Consider the following 12,236-nt stretch of genomic DNA (forward strand, 5'->3'; position numbering starts at 1 on the left):
TCTGGAAGAATAAGAAACCCAGAATAGCTAAAGCAATCCTTGGCAGGAAGAATGAAACAGGGGGTATTGCAATACCAGAACTTCAACTCTACTACAAAGCAATAGTAACAAAAACGGCATGGTATTGGCACCAAAATAGACAGGTAGATCAATGGTAGCGAATAGAGGACAGGGACACAAACCCAAATAAATACAATTTTCTCATACTAGACAAAGGTGCCAAGAATATGCAATGGAGAAAAGATAGCCTCTTCAACAAATAGTGCTGTGAAAACTGGAAATCCATATGCAACAGAATGAAACTAAACCCCTATCTCTCACCCTGCGCAAAACTCAACTCACAATGGATCAAGGACCTTAAATCAGAGCAGAGACCCTGCATCTCATAGAAGAAAAAGTAGGTCCAAATCTTCACCTTGTTGGTTTAGGAGCAGACTTCCTTAACAGGACTCCCATAGCACAGGAAATAAAAGCAAGAATCAATAACTGGGATAGATTCAAACTAAATAGCTTTCTCTCAGCAAAGGAAACTATCAGCAATGGGAAGAGAGAGCCTACAGAGTGGGGGAATATCTTTGCCTCTCATACTTCAGATAGAGCACTAATTTCCAGAATCTATAAAGAACTCAAAAAACTCTACACCAAGAATACAAATAACCCAATCAACAAATGGGCTAAGGAAATGAAAAGACACTTCACAGAAGAAGATGTACAAGCAATCAACAGATATATGAAAAAATGTTCAACATCTCTAGTAATAAGAGAAATGCAAATCAAAACTACCCTAAGATTCCATCTCACCCCAATTAGAATGGCAATTATCAAGAACACAAGCAACAATAGGTGTTGGCGAGGATGTGGGGAAAAAGGTACATTCATACATTGCTGGTGGGACTGCAAATTAGTGCAGCCACTCTGGAAAGCAGTGTGGAGATTCCTTAGAAAACTTGGAATGGACCTACCTTTTGATCCAGCTATCCCACTCCTTGGCCTATACCCAAAGGACTTAAAATCAGCACACTACAGAGATACAGTCACATCAATGTTCATAGCAGCTCAATTCACAATAGCCAGATTATGGAACCAACCTAGATGCCCTTCAATTGATGAATGGATAAAGAAACTGTGGTATATATATACAATGGAATATTACTCAGCTATAAAGAATAATAAAATTATGGCATTTGCAGGCAAATGGATGAAATTGGAGAATATCATGTTAAGTAGATAAGCCAATCTCAAAAATCCAAAAGAGGAATGTTCTCACTGATAAGCGGATGATGACACTTAATGTGTGGTGGGAGTGGGACAAGAATGGAGGAAGGAGGGACTGTATAGAGGGAAAAGAGAGGTGGGAGGGGTGGGGGGGAGGAAAAAAATAATGGAATGAATCAAACATCATTACTCTATGTAAATTTATGAATATGCAAATGGTATGCTGTTACTCCATGTACAAACAGAAACAACATGTATCCCATTTGTTTACAATAAAAATAAATTAAAAAAAAAGATACAGGAGCTGAACAAAACAGGGAGATTTTGTTTATATTTTAAACTCAAGTCAATTATAAAGATAATTGTAAGACAGAAAAGTCAAACACTGACTATTTGATATTAAAGGATGATCAATTTTTATTTAAAAAATTTCTTTTATATGTGATTTTTATCACTGAAGTTTATTTAAGGTCAGTGTTCATGTAATTCTAATTTCTTAGAAAATTATTCATTTAATATAGATTCTCAAAAAATTTGCATAGAATCCAGCAAATAATTTAGAAACTGCATTTATAAACGAGACTTGTTTCTTTCCACTTATGTCAGATATACTTTCTTGTAAATGGCATCATTTGGTCTTTAATTTTACTACAAAGACACTGTTTTCTAATTAGTGAAAATCTCTTTCCAATACCATCAGTAATTTTATGTGCACACCTGGTTTTCAACACTGATATGTTTTCTTCATTTTTTGTATTTTCAAAGCTATTTTAGTTGCAAAATAAAGATTGTTTTATCAAGCACTGTTAGTCATAGCATTTTAAACCAAAGTTTTATAAAACGATATGTGTTAATGATCTATATCAACTATAATTTATTTATAAAAATGACTGGACTTCTCTATTTATGATTGAGACTGATTTCATATTTCATAATTAGACTCTAGTGAACAAGCATAATGACCTTAATATACAACATACTTGGAGCTTTATTAATAGGGAGACCACTAATTTGACAAAAGGGTTTATTGATCAAGTTCATTTTCTGCTGATTTTTAATATAATAAATTGCTACATAGAATACTCTAAGTCTGTTACATATACATTCAGATGGGAACTCACTTAAATTGCCAGTATGAAATGGGTGTTTGATAAATGTTTTGGTGTGAATGTATGTCAATGACATTTTATTGGTTTTATATAGTTCTCTTGAACTGTGAAGTTTTCTGTTTAAATGACCAACATGTTTCTTCCTGTTATTGAAAACATCAAAAATTCTTGTTATTAACAGTCTCAAAGAGATATATAAACCATTATCTGATCAATATAAGTGAAATAACAACAACTGAGCAAAATGGATTACTTTACTCATGGAAGAATTAGCCGACTAAGATATGATGGATACAATCATGTTATCGTTGGTCATCTTGGTTATACTTTTAATCATAAGTTCAATCATCTTAAGCATGCTACTTAGATACACATAAAACTAAGATCCTTCAACTCTAAGTATGTTCGTCTTGAGTCTCAGTACTTGCTTTAAGGCTTAGTTTGATTTTTAAGTCATTTTTAAATAATAGAATTTTGTGAAAACTTAATAGTGCACATTTTCTTATTTACCTATATAAATCCTGATTTGAATTCTATGTAGAGCATTTTCAAATTATTCTCCTTAAAAGTAGGTAGCATTATTCACTTGCTTATATCTCAAGAAAGCCAATTTTAAGAGAAAAATACTTTTCAGGAACTAACACTTTTGCAACTGCATATAAGAAATGCCCAGAAATTTATAGATTGAATAAAATTGTATGGTTCGCCTGGTCCACTGTATTATTTTTCCAAAGACATTAATTTTATATATAGATAAATCAGTGTTTTGTTTCATTTTGTCGAATCAATATTTTAGGAAAATTTATTCCCAAATAAGATGTAAAAATAAGCAATAGTATAGTATAAATTTTAGAAGGCTTCTATAATTTTACTGTACAATTTTTAATTTTTTTCTTTTGTTCCCTTCAAAACTGAGGAATGTTTAATGGAATGTTATCATTATTATTTTTTAATTTGTACCAAACATAATAGATTAAATTTTGAAAATATTGGACTGAACAGGTAGGAATGGATAGGCAAATATTAGCCCAAAATTGGCATGTCCATTTTTTGCATTAAAACATATAAAAGGAAATATTACCTCTGCCTAGGGTGATATGCTGTGTATGGTGCCATCTCAATTACACTTCTCAAAGTTGTCAGTGACTTTCTGTCTGAGAGATTAAAAATCAGCAAGTGTGTAGGAGAGGTCATTTCAAGCAGAGATGGCCCTGCCAGCATTTAGTACAAGTAGTTATAATCCCCTCTGCCCTGTCCCGATAGGAAGCAGATTAGCCAGCTTTTAACTTTTCTTTCCTTTTCCAAAGCCATTTTCCAGCTTTGATGAAAGCAGAATAGACACCCGAGTCATTTGTTCAGTCCTTGAAAAATTTCTAAAATAACCACTTTAAACTTTTGCTGTATGTGGCCAAGTGTTATCAAAGTGTATTATTAATAGGATAAAAAATGTATGATTTCAAATAAAATTCAATTTCAATAAATCTCAGGTGTCTCATTTGCCCACTCTCTGGAGAGTGGGCTTCCTGCTTACCCAAAAGAATTATTTAAGAAAACTGTAAATTACTAGCCATGGTCAATTACAGAAATTTGGGGATTTACAGAATTTTCAAATATTCAGGATCGGGTTAATTTTTGGAGCAATTTTTTTTTTTAAACTAAAATCCTTATTCACATTTTGGTGTCTATGCTCTGCTAAGCACAGAGTTCTATGTGGAGATTTTCTTGCCTTTTACTTTGACTAGTATGGATTTTCTTGCACGATGGCAGGAGGCAGGCATTTATTGCTATCTCTCCCAGGAAGTAAGAATTCTCCATACTGTGCTGAAGGTACTAAGTACAGCTTCTTTCCTGATATTCTACCAGGTAAGCCGTAGTTACATCAATTTCTGATGGGAAAGGAGATGGTGTGAGTCACTGGTGTCTGTCACCAACACACAGTTGGCCATGGGTATGGGTTGGTCTCTGATAACTAACCAGTTGAGAATTTTTTGTTTTGTTTTGTTTTGTTTATTTAATCATGAGGTCAGTGGTCACTAAAGCTTCTATTAAGTAAAGGTAAATGTCATTTCAGAGGGTTAGCTCTGGATTGTCGTTAAACTTGACATATTTTCATAGTGTTTTACATTTGTTACTAGTGTATGTCACCCAAAGAAGTATATTTTGAAGTTAAATTTTATTACAGATCCTAATAATTCCCAGTGAAAGATATTCCAGAATGCTATTGAATTCTTGCTGATATTTAAAATAAGTATATAAAATCATTTTCTGTAAAATTCTGTAACATTTATCAAACACTCTAAAACAAAACCCAAAACTCCATCTAGTGGTATAATATTCAGATGAAGATTATTAATGTTTAACTCAAGTTGTTTAACATAATTTAATGATGCTGATAATAAATTTCAAATGTCACTATTTAAATCTAGATGCTGAATATTGTCACTTCTTGAAAATAGTGTATACTATTATAAATCACTAAAATAGGACTAGTCATTAAAGCAACATTGTCTAAGATAAAATGTGTTTTTAAAATGAATAGAATGAAGGGTAAGAAATAGATGTGCAGATGATAATCTATCATAATATGTATATTCTAGCTTAAGGAAGGTTTATCACCTTGGGATTCCATTATCCTTGCTATTCTCTCAAGTCTGAAAGACGTCAATAAAAAATTAATTAAAATTAAAATAACCTATCATTGGTCCATATTAAGATCAGCCTTAAACATAACCACTTTCATTCAAATACACTCCCTCCCCAACAAACACATTACTCCTTAGTTAATTCTACAGTGTGTGAGTAATTCATATCTGTTCAAATACAGGATTTCAAAAAGTGGCAATGATGGTAATGTATGTATTTTCAGATGCCCACAGCATAAGAGATATCATATACATGTTGATATATTAAATTATTCATTAAGTCTGAATATTGACTACATTCCATTTGAGTATTGTTGAGAATTATTTTTAAATGCATAAAGTAAAATACTTTTAAATAGCGCTGAGTTATTTGCATCGTTTATATGATAATAGCATGATGTATAATATCATTATACTGTTGTATAATCAGAAAATAAATGAAAGGTGATCCTTTAAATTGATTTCCTAGAATTCATTCTCTATCTTTGTTGTCAATCTTCATTAAATAAGTAATTTTCATGGTACTTTGATGACATGACAAAAATGGCAAAAATAATACTTCCTGTCTCCTAATGACAACTTTATTCTACCTTGGGAAGAATGAATAGAATACATATAAATCAAAATTTGCATGTTAAAAGAAGGTTCAAGATAATGAATGACAGCAAAAGAAAAGGAGAAAGAAACAAGAACAATGTTGATGGGAAAAATACAATTTAATATTGTGCTCCAATACCTGACACATCAAATTGCAAACTTGAAAACAATTATTAAAATGTCTTCATCCTAATATGAAATGACAAAGCAAAACACAAGAACCTTAAAGAAAACAGCAACTATAATCATTAAATTGAACTCATGATAGCTCTTGCAAATTCCTGTAATTTTAAAAAGTATTCAGCATAACAAGAGCCAAATAGGAGGAAAATAAGCTAAACTGTTAGCTTCTGAATGTTAGGAAAAATTGAGGATTTCTTTTATTATTCTCCAGACAAATATTTTCATTTTAAATAATTGTTGCTATGAAGTACCCAAAGAATTATTTTATTTATTCCCTTCTTTCACTTATGAATTGATTATTTACCTTCTTGAACACTATTTTTATATTCAGGTCTTTGTACTTTATTTTTGTGAATATTTGAGGATTATTAGGGTCTTGGTTCATTTTAATATTATTGAAAATTCTTATGTTACCGATTTTAAATTTTTTTCAGGGGTGAAATAAAAATAAACATATTCCTTCTAATTTTGAATCATTCAAGGTGTGATTAATCTTTTTCTCCAAATATTTTATGCTTTCATACAATGATCTCTACTTCAAAAAATTAATTTTTAAGCATTGTATATATATATCTTACCTTATTTTGCCTTTACACATCAAATTAGAATCAATGAATTCAAGCATTATTTTATCATACTGAACAATAGAGACATTTTGACAAATAATTTTTTGCCATGCTAGATTATTAAACACACTAGAATTTTGAAAATTATCTATTATTTTATTTTACTATTTTTGTTTTACCTAGTGACATAAAGTTCTTCCAGTTCAATTGATGAAACAAAGATGCATGAGAGAATAATTTGATTTTAAAATCCAGTCTAAAAATCTGTAATAGTAATGCAAGGATGGGAGGGTCATTATTAAGTTAAATAGTAGGTGGAAATTAGTGATATGGAAGAAGTGAACATAGAACAGTGGTTATTTGACAGAAGAAAAGATAGCATGTATGCTTTGTAACCTCTGATTCCCTTTAGGGAGAGTAACATGCTAAAATATTTAACAATGATACATTATAGTTACAAATAAAGAGATGTATAGTGAAGGAATCTTCATGCATTAGACCCAATGTCAATAATTTCTGAATCAATTGCTTGATTAGTGCTATTAATAACAAATTTAGCAGAGCTTTGACTAGCATCAAGTCTTAATTTGAACATATGTTTCGGGTGAAAACCAATACAAAACATTGATTTTTAAAAATTATGTTTGATATATTTTGAATCATTAATAATTGTCCCATTTCTACCTATCCATGAGAAATAGGTGGTCATGTTTTGCATGTAGAGTCCGTTCCTTCTCTGGTTAAGATAAAGGAAATTGTGTCTGAGGTATCACTGAAAATTTTTAAATGAATGGAATAATTATACTTAGCAAATGCTCTTCAAGTGGTGGCCACTTACAACACTGGTCCCTTGGCTAAGCATGGTATACATATCTTACCTTATTTTGCTTCACACATCAAATTAGAAATTTGTGCACACATGTGAAAATAAGGAAAAGGTTTTGAAGTAATAAAATTAATGTCGTATTAGGAAAATATGATTTATACAAGTTTTCTGTGACTCCAGAGCCTGCTATACAGTAGAATAAAATTAACAAAATTCTGTTCAATCTCACGGTTGCAATATCTTCAAGGTAATTGTTCTCAGATTATGTTCTAGTACCATAGTTTCTTCTTTACTGTCCTTTTGGCAAAGTCTACAGGTTTTTCACAGTTTTAAGTATCTTTTTATTTATTTGTTTGTTTATTTATTTATGGGAGTGGAGATTGAACCCAGGGGCACTTTATCACTGAACTAGCTTTGTCAAAGTCTATCTTTGGCAATTTAACCAGCCCTACTTAAATATAAAAAAAAAGAAAAAAGAAATAAAAAGAAAAGGTGTTGTAGATGTTGTAAATAATAATAATAATAGTAATAATAGCATAAACTTGGTAATATAAAACAACAGAAATGTATTCCTTTATAGCTCTGGGGGCAATAGATCTGAAATGAGTCTTCTGGGTTATCATCAACTCTTGGGCAGGGCAACATTGCTTTTGGAGACTCTAGGGAAGATTCCATGTGTTTGTCTCTTCTATAGACCATACCTTCATTGGTACTTGACTTCTTCTACCTTCATAAAAATGTAATGACCGATGATGGCCGACACATTTGTTTTCACTTTACTACTTCATTCTTAGATCTACTCTCCTGCTTCCACATTTCACTTGTTAAGACCTTTGTGATTCATAAGCTTACCTAGATAACCTGGAATGAGTTCCCAATATCTAGTTTACTTAGTTTACTCACATTCACAAAGTCCTTTTTTCTGTATGGAAATGTGTCCACAGGTTTCCAGGATTAGGTTGTGCATATGGGTAGGGAGCCATCACTGCTTACTATATGCAGTCTTAAGTTTTCAGATGAAGGTGAATTCCTCCAAAAAGTTCCATAGCATGGTCATATGACACTTCTATTCATTACCATTCTTATGTTGTTCTTTTCATTCAAGAATAAATATAACAACCACTGACCATACATGGTTTACTCCAGTGAATAATAAAGAAGATGGAGCATGTACATAAGAACAGGAATTTGTCTCACTCTTTTATTCCTAGTAACTATAAATATCTGGAAAATATTTAAAAATATTTTGAGTAAGTGAAAAAACAAATAAGTAGAACATTCTTCTTTCCACTTAACTGCATTTAACACATTTTGTAATCATTAAGCTCGTTTACTTGTAAAGATATTTTTTTAAAACCACTGTCTCTCCTAGCCCTACAGTGTTATTTTGTCTTCTTTGGTTTCCCTTATTTTCTCAAGCAAAAGTATGTAGAACCAAAGTCACTAAGGCTTTTCAGTGCATCTTTCTAGAAAATGTTGAATTAAACAAAAATATACATATAATACAGTCTTCCCATACATTTGTAACAAATAATCAGAAAACAAAATTAGGAAAAGCATTTCTTTTACAACATGAAAAAGAAAATAATGTTAAGAATACATTTAATGAAAGAAGGACAATGTTTATAATCTGGTAACTGCAAACACATTGTTGCCAGAAATTAACAGTGCTCAGTTGTTTAAAACATCCCATGTCATGTTCATGATTGGAAGACCTAAAATAGTTAAGATGGAAAGACTCCCAAATTCAACTCCACATTCAATCATTCTCCATCAGAACCCTGGCTGATCTCATTGTAAAAATGGACAAGCCGATTTTAAAATTCATGTGAATTTCAAGAGACACAGAATAAGCAAATAATTTTGAAAAAGGATAAATAAAAAACTTACCTTACCTCACACTTCCTAATTTCGAACTTCACAATGAAGCAACAGAAATCAACTATGGAGTCTGATAAAGGACATATAAGGTCAACTAGTTTTTGACAAGAATATCAAGACCATACAATGAGGAAAGGAAAGGACAGTGTTTTCAGTTAATAGTGCTGAAACACCTAAATAGACATACCAAAAAAAAAAAAAAAAAAAAAAAAAGAGACCTTACTCTACACCATACATAAAAAAAGTAACTAAATTTTGTTGAAGACCTATATTTAAAAGCTGAAACTATAAAACTCTTAGGATAAAATGATAAAATATGATAAATCTCCATATCCTTATAGACTTCTTAGAAATGACACCAAAAGTTTGAGCAACAAAGTAGGTAAACCATATTAATAAAAATTAAAAGCATAATTTTTGAAAATATTAAGTGAAAAGACAACACAAAATGGGAAGACATTTGTAAGTCATATATATGTAAGTGACTTGTACCAGAATATATAATGGCTTTTCAACTCAATAAATAAAAGACCCACTTAAAAGATGGGCAAAATATCTTGATAAATATTTTTTCCACTAAGACATACAAATGACCAGTACACACATGAAAAGATTCTAGAGTCTCATTAGTCACTGAGAAATATGAATAAAAAACACAATGGGATACCATTTCATACCCACTTGTACAGTTAAGAGTCTTACAGTGAAAAAAAGTTCACAAGTATTGGCGAGTATGTAGAGATACTGAACACCCTGCTGGTATGAATTTAAAACATTGTAGCCTCTCTGGATATCACTCTGATAGTTACTCTACTGCTTAAACATACAGTTTTCATGTGATCCAACATTTCCACTGCCCTGTATGAATCCAAGAGGAATGAATATGTATTTTCACAAAAAGCAATGCACATGAATGTTCATAGTAGCATGAATCAGATATTCATCAACAACAGAATGGATAAAAAACATGTAGCATTTTCACACAATGGACTATTCAGATATAAAAAAATAATGCTACTGGTAAATACAATAACATGGAAATAACTTGAAAGCATTATGCTAAGTGAGAATGCTACTTATTACATGATCCATATTATTTTGTCACAAAATGTCAAATATTACATGATTGCATATAAATAAAATACTCTGAATAAGAAAATTACAGATGCAGAAAGTAGACAGTGATGGCTTAGTCCTAGGCATGGTGATTAGGAAACTAGAGGAATGATAACAACAGGGAATAGAGTTTATTTTTGAGATGATAAAAATGTTCAAAAATTCACTGTTATGATGGTCACACAAACCTATAAATATAACAAAAAGTTTGAATTTCAAGCTTTGAGTGATTGAATCATTGTTATATGAATTATATCTCAAAAACTATTAAAAATAGTCAACGCAAACTTCATTTTAAAAATAACAGCATTGTATTTCTCCAATGCTAACCAAAAAAAAAAAAAAAATGAAAATATCTGGCAATACTATTATTAAAAATAAATATATTCTCAAATGTTTGTTTCATTCCACTTTATTCCTGGAGCATCTGTTATAGTTTGGTTCTTGAATGTCCTCCCCCAAAGCTCATGTATTAAAAAGTTTGATCATCAGTCCATGGTACTATGGGGATATGGTGAAACTTAATAGGCAGGGCCTAATGGGAGAAAGTTAGGACATGGTGGCATACCTTTGTAGGAAATATTGAAATACTATTACCTTCCAACATTTATCTGTCTTTCCTTGTTGACAACCATGAGGTGAGATGCTTTTTCACCAATTACTCCTCCAGGATGTTCTGCTTCACTACAGGTCCAAATGCAATGGGGTCAAGTGATCACTGCCTGAAACACTTGAAACTGTAATACTAAATAAATGTTTCCTTCTTTTATGTTGATTCTCTCACTTTTTTTATATAGTGATAGAAAGCTGACTACTACAGAAAATTGGTGCTAACAAGTGGGATTGTGTCCATGACTACACCTGAAATGATATAGAAGAGTCTTTTAAGTTGGTTTGAAGGATAATTTCAGAAAATTTTGGAGAAACTGGCTAAAGAAAGTCTAGAATGCTGCAAATGGAGCTTAACAGGCAATTCCAGTAAGGGCACAAAAGACCAGAGTGCTGATAAAGTACAGATACTAAAGGTTATGCTCCTGAAGTTTCAGAAGGAAAAATTGACTTTATTGGAAATTAGTATAAAGGCCATCCATGTCACATTCTGGCAAAAAAAAAAGTGGGTGCATTGTGTTCATACCTGAAACTCTATGGAGGCTGAATTAAAGGTGATAGACTAGTTTATCTGGTGGAGGACATTTCAAGGAAGCACAGGTTTTAGGAAGTGGCATGAAACTCCCCATCCCACACTGCCTCAGATATTACTTCCTTGGTATCTGTTACAGACAGAAAGGCATTTGAAGCTGCTGTAATTATGGTTAAAGAAGCCCTGATGTAGTTCATGTTGGTGATAAAATCTTGGCATTGTCTAGCTGGTGCTGGTTTGCAGGTATGCAAAAAAAAAAAAAAAAAAAAAAAAAAAAAATTGTTTACAGGTCACAGAGGCTTCCACCAAGATGTCAAGGAAAGCCTTTAAGACCAAAAAGTGTATGGCAGTTTTAGAATCCTGGCAAGCAACCCTTGACTACAAATTGTATAGTGAAGCTATGAGAGTGGAGTTGAAGGTGCAATGGAGACTTCAGCAAATTAGAAATACCGGGGATAATGTGAAATGTCCATTGAAGAAAGCTATAGGTAATGAACACAGCCCATCCAAAAAGCGGCCATATGAGCTAAACAAGGTCACAGGAGCAAAGGTGCCCAAACACTTTGGGACTCATACCATACAATCAATGCCATGGGTGCCAGACAAGGAGCATGAGAATTAATGTTTGTCCTGCAGTGATTTTTTTCTTGCTTTGTACTCCTTATTAATTTCAGAATAGGTATGTTTACCCTGTGATATTTTGTCTTAAAAATATGTAACTTATTTATTTATTTATTTATTTATTTATTTATTTATTTATCTTTACCTGGGTTAATAGGTGAGTTTACTTTGAATCTCAGGGGAGACTTTCGACTTGGCCATTTGAGTAATGCTGGAACAGTTCTATATTCAGTGTCTCTTTGAGATGGGTTAAATGCATTTTGTCTTATGAGATAAGTATGAGTTTTGGTGGGCAGGGATGGAATGTTATAGTTTGTATCTTCAATGTCTGGCAAGGCT

This window comes from Sciurus vulgaris, assembly GCF_902686455.1.
Source record: "Sciurus vulgaris genome assembly, chromosome: 15".
In the NCBI taxonomy this organism is placed as follows: domain Eukaryota; kingdom Metazoa; phylum Chordata; class Mammalia; order Rodentia; family Sciuridae; genus Sciurus; species Sciurus vulgaris.